A 9,424-nucleotide genomic window follows, 5' to 3' on the forward strand; every position below is an offset into this window, starting at 1 on the left:
AACATCTCAGTCCAAGTTGGTGGCTCAACAACGTCGCCTAGCAATGAGTACTAGAACTGCAACACTTCACGGCAATTACCGCGAAGTGATGCAGTTCAAGTACTTATTGCTAGGTGACTCTTTTGATCCATGACTGAGGTGATTCAGCCTAACATATATTTTTCACTGATGACGAAAGCGTGTTATGCTTTCTTTCAGATGTCAGGAAGGTTTCCCTCTGTACTGAAGAGTTTGCATGATCAATGGCCTTGACATTTTGTGGGTTATTTTTTTTTCTAACAGCCATCCAACCAGCATGGAAAATAGTGTTGAAATCAGTCAACAGTCGAGACCGCGGACGAAATAACGAAAGTTTTCATCTTTAAGGTACGGTTGAAGGGTGGCTGAGGATTTTGGGGATGTTATTGAAAAAAAACTTTTCTTAAGCTTTATAAACCTTCCTCAACCTTGATTTTTTTTCAGGTAGTACCTTATAGCAAGGTGATAATTTATGCAAATTAGTATGACGTCACGATGACATCATCATGATTTACAAGGCCACGCCCATTTTTTTAGAAAAAAGGCTCCCCTTGGCTTATACTTCGATGTTTATCAATATAACTTTGCAGGAATGTACATGGTAGTAATACATCAAGAAATATGCGTGTCGACGAGTATATTTTGAAATGGCGATTTTTGGTGAATTTTTAAAAAACAATTAAAAAACAATTTAAAAAAATCGTACCTTAACCTTCAACCGTACCTTAACATGACGACCAACATCACGAGGATATACACAGGTCTATTCAGTCTGACTACTGCGGCAAACCAGTCCAGGAGTCTAACAGTCCCCAAACGAAGTAGAAATCACACAAATGATATGGATTTTCAAGGCGTTGAAGATGCAATATGCGTTGTCTGAATCAAAACTATAGTGCAATTTTACTAAACTTCACTTTGGACACGCTTTTGATCCACGCCAACAGAGATTTTATAATGGTAGATAATTTCAGTGCATGTACCAACGTAACATGGCCAGTTAACGTGCAGAACCAGTTATCGTCCAGTCTGGGCCATGTCCACATGTCGAGGTGTATTTCGCCAAAGCTAGTTCTCATGAGCAATAAAAACGTCAGAAATATGATCCCTAGTTATAACTCTTCTTTATACAAAACAATGAAATAGGTTTACGTCCAGCAACATAACAGAATAAACTCCAAAACCAGTAACGTACAACAAAAATGACAAAATACACATATTCATCAATATGGACTTCGATTGAATTAGTATTGGGCGTTTTGGTCGCTAAAGTGTCGCCGCCTCAGTGAAAATGAGTATTAGCGTAAGTTTGTATGTCAGTTAGTTAAAATCCTCCCACACCATAAGGTGTAATGGGCGCGCGGTGCCCATCTCCGTTTCATAGCCCTGGGCCACACTGTGGTGCAATCACTGCAGCAGCGGGCTAGTCCACTGGCAGTGGAGTGTGTTTAACTTCCATGCTGTTTTAAAAGTATGTACCATTCTTATGAAGTCTTTGGTGTGACTCAATGCGCATCTTGTCCAGAGGTGTCCTACCCAAGGCTTGAAATCGGGCCTTCTGGTTCCGAGTAATTTGAACCAGATGTGGTAAGAGACAGAAGCGCAGACCACAGGGACACCCCAAGTTTGTATGTGAGTGTTTGTATTTGCGTACATGATTTATTTCATAGTTATTTGTTTACTTTTCCCTTCTCTATGTATAGGTAGAACCGTGCAGAAGCGACATCTAGCGAACTACAACCAGCCATTATCAGATTAGACTATTTACTGCCGCCGGAAGCAACGATCGAAACTGCAGGTGACCTGAATGCCAATCCCTTGGTATGGTGATGTTTATTTGTTGGTTGCTCTGCAAGCAATTATGATCAAAGCTGACCTATGGCCGGCGGCTGCCGCAGATCGGATCATGAAAGAAGTTCTAACAGCTTAATAGGAAATCCATCTATCGTTTGTAGTTACGTTGTAAACGAGGGCTGACTTACTCTGACCCAGTTTTTGTTATTGTCGGAGGCTGAAATTGATCATGTTTGATGATACATATCTCCAGACTATAGGTTGAATTCATAGCAGTCATTAGGTCGTGGTGTTAACATTAAAGGTTTACGTACTAGGCCAGATTTACCATTAACGTAGAGTAACGAAACACAGGCACTAATCAGTATTTAAGCACCTAAAGCTGGTATCTTACCTGGACTACACCAAATTGCGAACTAAACAGGCATTCGCAAATCGGCGCAATTTTGTCGTCTAAAGTTGCAATTTTTAAAAATGATTTCAAAAACATTCGCAGATTGCTGAATCTGCTTTTTGATGAATCTGAATCATTGTTCAAAATTTCACCCAGTTGCTTGAGTTACTATGATTGGCGTATCTTTATTACCTTCATTGACGTATTATATGATTTGGTTCTTAAGTCACTGCGATTTACCATAAAGTAACTTTGTATCTGACTTGCAAAACTGAAACTAGAGCAATTTGGCACAGTCATAACCTGGACGTGAATAATTACTGCTTGCGGCCCTGTCAATCACCACGATTGACTGCACCATTGCACTAATCAGCGCACATGACTGCACCGGAAGAAGGACGTTTGGGATATCCCAAAATGTCGCCAGTTGGCGACGATCTGGGATGACGACATTATGGGATAGACCACCGCTTGAGGCTTGTGCCAAGCCGCCCCCCCCCACGTGTAACGTTACTGGAGATTAGTCTACAGAAGTTGTAAATGAACATATCTGACGTATGCGTATTCGAAACCTTTTTGACTGCTCTTACAAGGAGGTTCAGGATTCTAAGTACGCATGTGCAGCGTAATGCATAGTGGGTACTATGTCAAAGGCGAAAGCCACTAAGACACAAAAAAACACGTCTGGAAATTGTTCTGCAAATCGAGAGAATGGTTTGGACAAAAACTGTTAGCAAATGCGGGGTCTTCACCTTTGACATATCGACCACAATGCATTTCGCTGCGCATGCGTACATGGAACTGTAAACCTTTTTATTCAACTGGTTGCACTACTACCCCTCACCCCGCCTTACCGGCTGTGAAAGAAAAATAAAAATGGTTTGACTTTAGAAATGAAAATACGAATATGGTATATCATATAAGTGATGAAAATAGGCAAGTAGCTCGTTGATTCTATCACCCATTTGTAATTTCAGCGTCCTGAAATAGTCCTAATAGTGGATTCAGGGACATCCTTTATTGAACCATTTTCCAAACCAGTTCGGAAATGGACCGCAAATGAAGATTCATTCAAAACGGAAATCACTTGAATTCCGGCGTGGGTGGGAGAGTAGTGAGTATCCGGACGTCCAACTATGGACCGGCCTTGCCTACGGGTTATGTCACAGAAGGCGCTCGACTAGACATTTAGGACCGGACATACCAAATGGTAGCTTCGTACCTGTACGGAAATGAAGCGCAAGTGAATCTAAGATCCATTCAACACGGGAATCGCTTGAATTCCGGTGCAAGTGGGAGAGTAGTAAGTATCCGACTCATGCATATGATAACGGCCGGATGCTGTTATGATGGAAAAAGCTGGAAAATGACATAAATTTTATCTGCGAATGTCCCAAATTTGAAGCCGAAAGAAACAGATTATTCACAAAAGTATCCGAAATCTCTTAAATCTTTTCTAGATTAAGAAATACACAGAAACTCATATTCCTTTTGAAGTCATCCAGCCAACTCATCATCGAAATTGTGGGACTTTTTATTTTCTACTGCTTTCAAAACAGAAATCAAACCCCGCATTAGTACCGTAGATACAGAAACGTATTGTGGACTAGCAAAATAGTTTAATCTTGTATCACAAGTATGCCTTATTCTTTACTTTATGTTTGTACTTCGTCATTGTTGTCAACTTGCAATTAGCCTACGGGCATGAATTTGCAATAAACTTATTATCATATTCTGTTATAATTGGTGCTCGGCCAGACCTTAGGCCCCACATAATTAGTGGTAGCTCAAGACGTCGTATAAACCGATTTGATGTATATGGATTGGAATTTCAGAGGGCCAAGAAGACGGAAAATTATTCCCGTTCTTTGAGTAACACGATGGACTCACAAAGCAACGTGAAGATGCCCTATAGGTGCGGCGCGGTTTTGATGTCGTAGAATTCTCAAGCAGGCTGTGACAGATCATCCTCCGACAAGGATCTGAGACAGCCTTTTCCATACCGATACAGCTATTTATTCTTGGGGTCGTGTGGCGTAACGGCAGGGTGTTCGGCCCAGAACCAAGAGGTCCCGAGTTCGAATCTCCCTGATGCCACCGATGTTGTGCCCTTGGGAAAGGCACTTAACACGACTTTCCTCACTTCGCCCAGGTGTATAAAAAAATGGGTATGTTGTTATCTGTCTTGGCACTGTTAATATAAGTTATAAGTTAATATACAGTTGAGTGCAGTGCCACGTCATCCTTGTCTGTCAAAAACCGAAGTAAAAAAACAACAACAACAACAAGAAGACTGCTGGATTTTGTACGATACATGCACAACTAACCCCACTTTGTCCCACGACGAACGCACGAAGAATATGTGACCGGACCTTAAAATGTAGGACTAACAGTTATGAAATGAAAATATAAACCATTGACACATTGCATAATCTCCTAGCGGATGTTGGTGGGAAGATTGAAAGGTTGAATTTTTACCTGATTAGAGCTCTCTTCAATAAGTGTGGTGGGTTCTTTAACGTGCTCGAGGTGTGGCTCTCCTCAAACAACGAGAGCTACCTTTCAAGCCCTAACCGACGAACGTCCCTTACCGAAACTAGATTATCATTTCCACCTGATGAGCTGAGCGAAGTGAGGAAATTTGTGAAAAGTGCCTTTCCCAAAGACACAACGTCAACGGAGCATATTAGGGGATTCTAACCCGGGACCTCTTGGTTCAGGGCCAAACACCCTAACGTTACACCACAGGACACCTGCTTCGTTTCAATTTGATCCACCCACCTACCCACCCACCTACAAAATCCTAGAACCAATAGACCGACGTGCTGTGGCTTTATCTATGACATTCATATGCGTTAGCCACCTAGAATCAATCTCTCTGAGCTCTAGTGACGATCGTTTTCCACTCGTTCTTTTCGGCTAGAGCGTTTTGATGTTTCACGTCATAGGGACACCAACATGGAGGCGGACACAACTATTTGAATTTTCAGTGAACAGCTCAAATTGCTATCATGTAAAGCTCTTCTGACCCTCTCAATTAACAATTGACTATTCAGATCACTAGAATTTATCCCAATTTCTCTAAGCTTACAGAAAAAGAGAACGACCATTCTTCTTTTAACTACCAAAACCCCACAAATTTTAGAAAAGGTGGGACATGATTTCTCATAAAATCTAAGAAATGTATCTTTCTGCATTCTTGGTTGGGTTTTACTTCCAGACATCTTGCCAAAATCTATAACGGTCTGCGTGCCTTTATTCCGTGAGGCGCAGCGAGTTTCACCAATAGATACCAAAATCTAGTGTAGAACGTATACGAATGCATGTGAATTTAGTACACGCATGCCAAAGACAAGCACAACCATTTTTAATCTCCTTATATCGTGTCCTGACACCATATATATACGTTCTTAGACCAATATATTCTGGCGGTTAACGAAAGAGCGACTGTCTTTTACCTGAAACGTTTGATATTCATACACTAAATAATTTCGTCCATAGTTGCGTAGTTATAGTTGCTAAAATAGACGAGTATTATTACCTTCGTCAAGAGGTTATTCGTTGATGCTTGTCTGTGTGTCTGTTAGTGAACACGATAAGTCGAGAACGCCTGGATGGTTTGTTGTCATATTTGGTGTGTCGGTGTATATGTGGGAAATCTCAAGATGATTAGATTTTGGGCAAGGTACTTTGCATAATTAACCAGAAAAGTGTAAAAATGTGTTATACTGCAGCATTAGTCACTGTACCAGGCAGCTGAGAGAGCTCAGTCTGGCAGGCTGGTGACCCTGGGGTCATCTTCCAGAAGGCCTGGCTTCCGTCCTCCTGTCATGTGGAATTAATCTATACATGATTTATATAAAGTCTGTTTCTTAGTTACAACACACATTTCTCTCCAAAATTCTGTGGTAGTCGTGATGGCAGGTCTACTTGTTACCTTCGCCAAGATGGTTATGTTTTCCGTAGCGTTTGTGTGTGTGGGGGTTAGCAGGATAACTCGAGAAGGCCTCCATGGATTGTCTTGATATTTGCCATGTGGGTGGGTCTTAATGCTACCTGGAATTTTAGGCTCCCTAGCAGCTTGTTAAGGTACTGCAGCAGAACTTTCAGGTTCAATATCTCACGTTCTGAACATGCTGTGGTCATGATTTTAGAGTGGCAGATAGCTCTTTAGAGGGAAAGTAAGTTATGTAGGTTTGGGCCACCTAGCGGCTTTTTTTAAACTGCAGGAGCCAATTTCGTTTCAAACGTTGAAAGGGAATAACTCAAGAAGGCCTTGATAGATGGTCATAATTTTTAGTACGTAGATAGCTTGAGTGATGGTTTACATAATTAGATACTTATCATGCAAATAAGTATCTAATTTGCATAATTAGTGAGGAAAGTTTATACCGAATTTCATAAAAGGGCTCTCGAACATGTGACATGTAACTGAGGAAGAGAGAAATATTAAAAGATATCAATTATGCAAATGACCTCATTTGCATAATAAATGAGAAAACACTAACTCAAGATGGGGTTGGCGAATCATGTGGTTTTTGGTAGATAGATATCTTAAGTGATATGATAATATATATTTATATGATTGGACAAGAATTATGCAAATCAAATTCTAATTTGCATAATTAATGAGGAAATTGCAAAAACCAGCCGTGTTCCATGATATGACTTTTCAAATATGTGACATTTATAACTGAGGAAGAGAGGAATGTTGCTGGATAGAAAATACGCAAATGAAGACCTAATTTGCATACTTAAATGAGAAAGTACCATTACCCCATAAATAAATGACAATTTCATCAATTTGAGGCATTTGGGAGTTATGTGAATGTGATCATCGTTGAATTAAATTATGCTAATAAGGACATCATTTGCATAATTGATGATAAATGTTAGCATAACCTTCTTTGTTAAGCTCATACTTCTGATAACTTCTGTTATTTGGATGGGGAAGATTATTAACTGGTATGATTTATAATTGATGAAAAACACTCAAAATACATCAGTCATAAAGGTTAAAATCATTTGGCGAAGGTATGAGGTCGTGGAACTCTAGTTCTGTTGATATTTTTGTTATTGTTGCCATACTGTACCACTGTCGAGCAATACAGTTCATTTATTTATTCACTTACCGTTAAGCGTAACCATCTAGCTAGATTTACCGTTAAGCGTTCCCGTAAACCTAGATTTACCGTTAAGCGTTGCCAGACCCCCAGTAACGACCCCCCATGCAGACCCTCATCTAGCCTGCCCTCACAAGAATTCTACTGACGATAAAAGCAAGACAAACGTCCTTGGTTATCCCCCCTGGAGTCCGTTAATCGCCTGTCTGCCATACACAATATTGCCTGCTCGCGATTGGCGCGAAACTTCCATTAAACGTCGATCTGGCCCGCTATCGATGGAGGCAGCCGGGACCCGGCTTAAACCGGAATCCTGACAATCGTGACTTGCTCCCTCCGTTCTGTCGTCGTCTTTGAATTCAAACTAGTTTGCCGTCAGAATACAGAATTTGAATGCATTCTCCACCTTTGCTATAAGACTAAAGTCGATTTTTCCCTCTTAAGTTACATCTCGTAAGCCTATAGATCTTGATCGGGTACTGGGCAACACTCCTCTTGTTGAAGATGCATGCAATATCTTATTAGAGTTATGTTCTTAATATCCAAATAAACGTAAGTTATACTGCTTAAAAGGCCAATAATGTGGCTTCTGAGCAATCCATAAGAGCCTTTAATGTTTCATAGATGGTCATAACACTAAGATTGTGTCATATTTTAGCTTATATATAATTAAGGGAGCACACCCAGTTTATTTGGGGTTCCAATTGGCGGCTGCGCACCCTCAAGTCTAGGTACTGCCTCTTCCAGGGAATTATTCCGATGTAAATCAACTGTGTATGGGATGAAAGCCTATCCCTTCCACTACAAGACCAACTGAGTTTGTTTCTTCAACCTCTCTAATTTTGAGAAATGTGAACTCAAACCCAGCCCCTCGAAACCCTTTCGTCACATATTTGTCGGGCACTATCACGGAAGAACTGGGGTGTGCACCGTTAACCGTTCATGTTGATATAAGGGATTGTGGGTAAGGTCAAAGGCCAACGCCTCTAAGACGAAAACAATAGCCACGTGACCAGCATGTCTGGACAAAGGACTGTTTACTTACTAGTTAGGGGCTTTAACCTTTGACATTGGTCCACAATGCATCACGCTGCGTATGCACAATAGAATTGTGAGGCGGCTTATTCCAGCAAGTCAAAACTCTCCTTCTTGTCAAGGCAAGGCAAGCGGTAGATTTATTTCTCTCAATGGATACATATTTACAAAGTACAAAATTATACATAGCTTTGTTCAAGTGTGTCCTATCAACATTTCACAACATTTCTTTAACTTCTCTTTCAAGGAGATGTCACTAACAGCCTTCAAAATATCTACAAATCTACATATTGTACATGAAAAAAGAAAACCTACTGCAAAATGAGTCAATTGTGATCGACTTGAAATTAAAAATAGATCATTTTTTTCTTCAAATTTACCAAATAAACCATGAATCTAGAGAGCTATTATTTGTCAATAAATGGGTCTTTCACAAAAATTGGCATGGAAGCCATCTCAAATTTTGTCAAATTTTAAAAAGAATTACATTCTTGCTTTTTTTCTCTTTGGTTCCATAGTAGGCAGCATATCTTTAACCAAATAAAGAAAATACACAGTAAACAATCTTTCTCTGATTGTTCAAAATGAAGATTTGAGTGGATATATAGAATTTCTTTTAACACAACCAGGTAATCTCACCTGCTGACGTTTCGGTGTCTGTCAGACACCTTCTTCAGAGCTTCTGACTGGAGTACTGCTTCTCACCACTATAAGATTACCTGGTTGTGTTAATCCTATGTTCTACCAACCTGATGAAATTATTTTCGGAAGATTTGAGTGTATCAAAATCGCGTTTTGGGCTGAATATTATGCCTAAGGCAAATCTTCCTTTCTCAAATTAGAATATGACACCAGCATAAATGCTTTTTAGCATTTCTAATAACCTTTCCGCAAAGTTGAAACGGAATGTTAATAAAAGGGGAAATTGAATTACATTTTTCTCAAAATAGATTGTTGAGTGAGAAATAGTGAAAAAGGGAAAAACTAGCATTTCTGAGTTATCAATTATAACATAATCTTGTATAAGCATATTCTTGTTCCACTTCAGACACGATGAAGA

This window comes from Branchiostoma lanceolatum, chromosome 18 (genome assembly GCF_035083965.1).
Source record: "Branchiostoma lanceolatum isolate klBraLanc5 chromosome 18, klBraLanc5.hap2, whole genome shotgun sequence".
Lineage (NCBI taxonomy): Eukaryota > Metazoa > Chordata > Leptocardii > Amphioxiformes > Branchiostomatidae > Branchiostoma > Branchiostoma lanceolatum.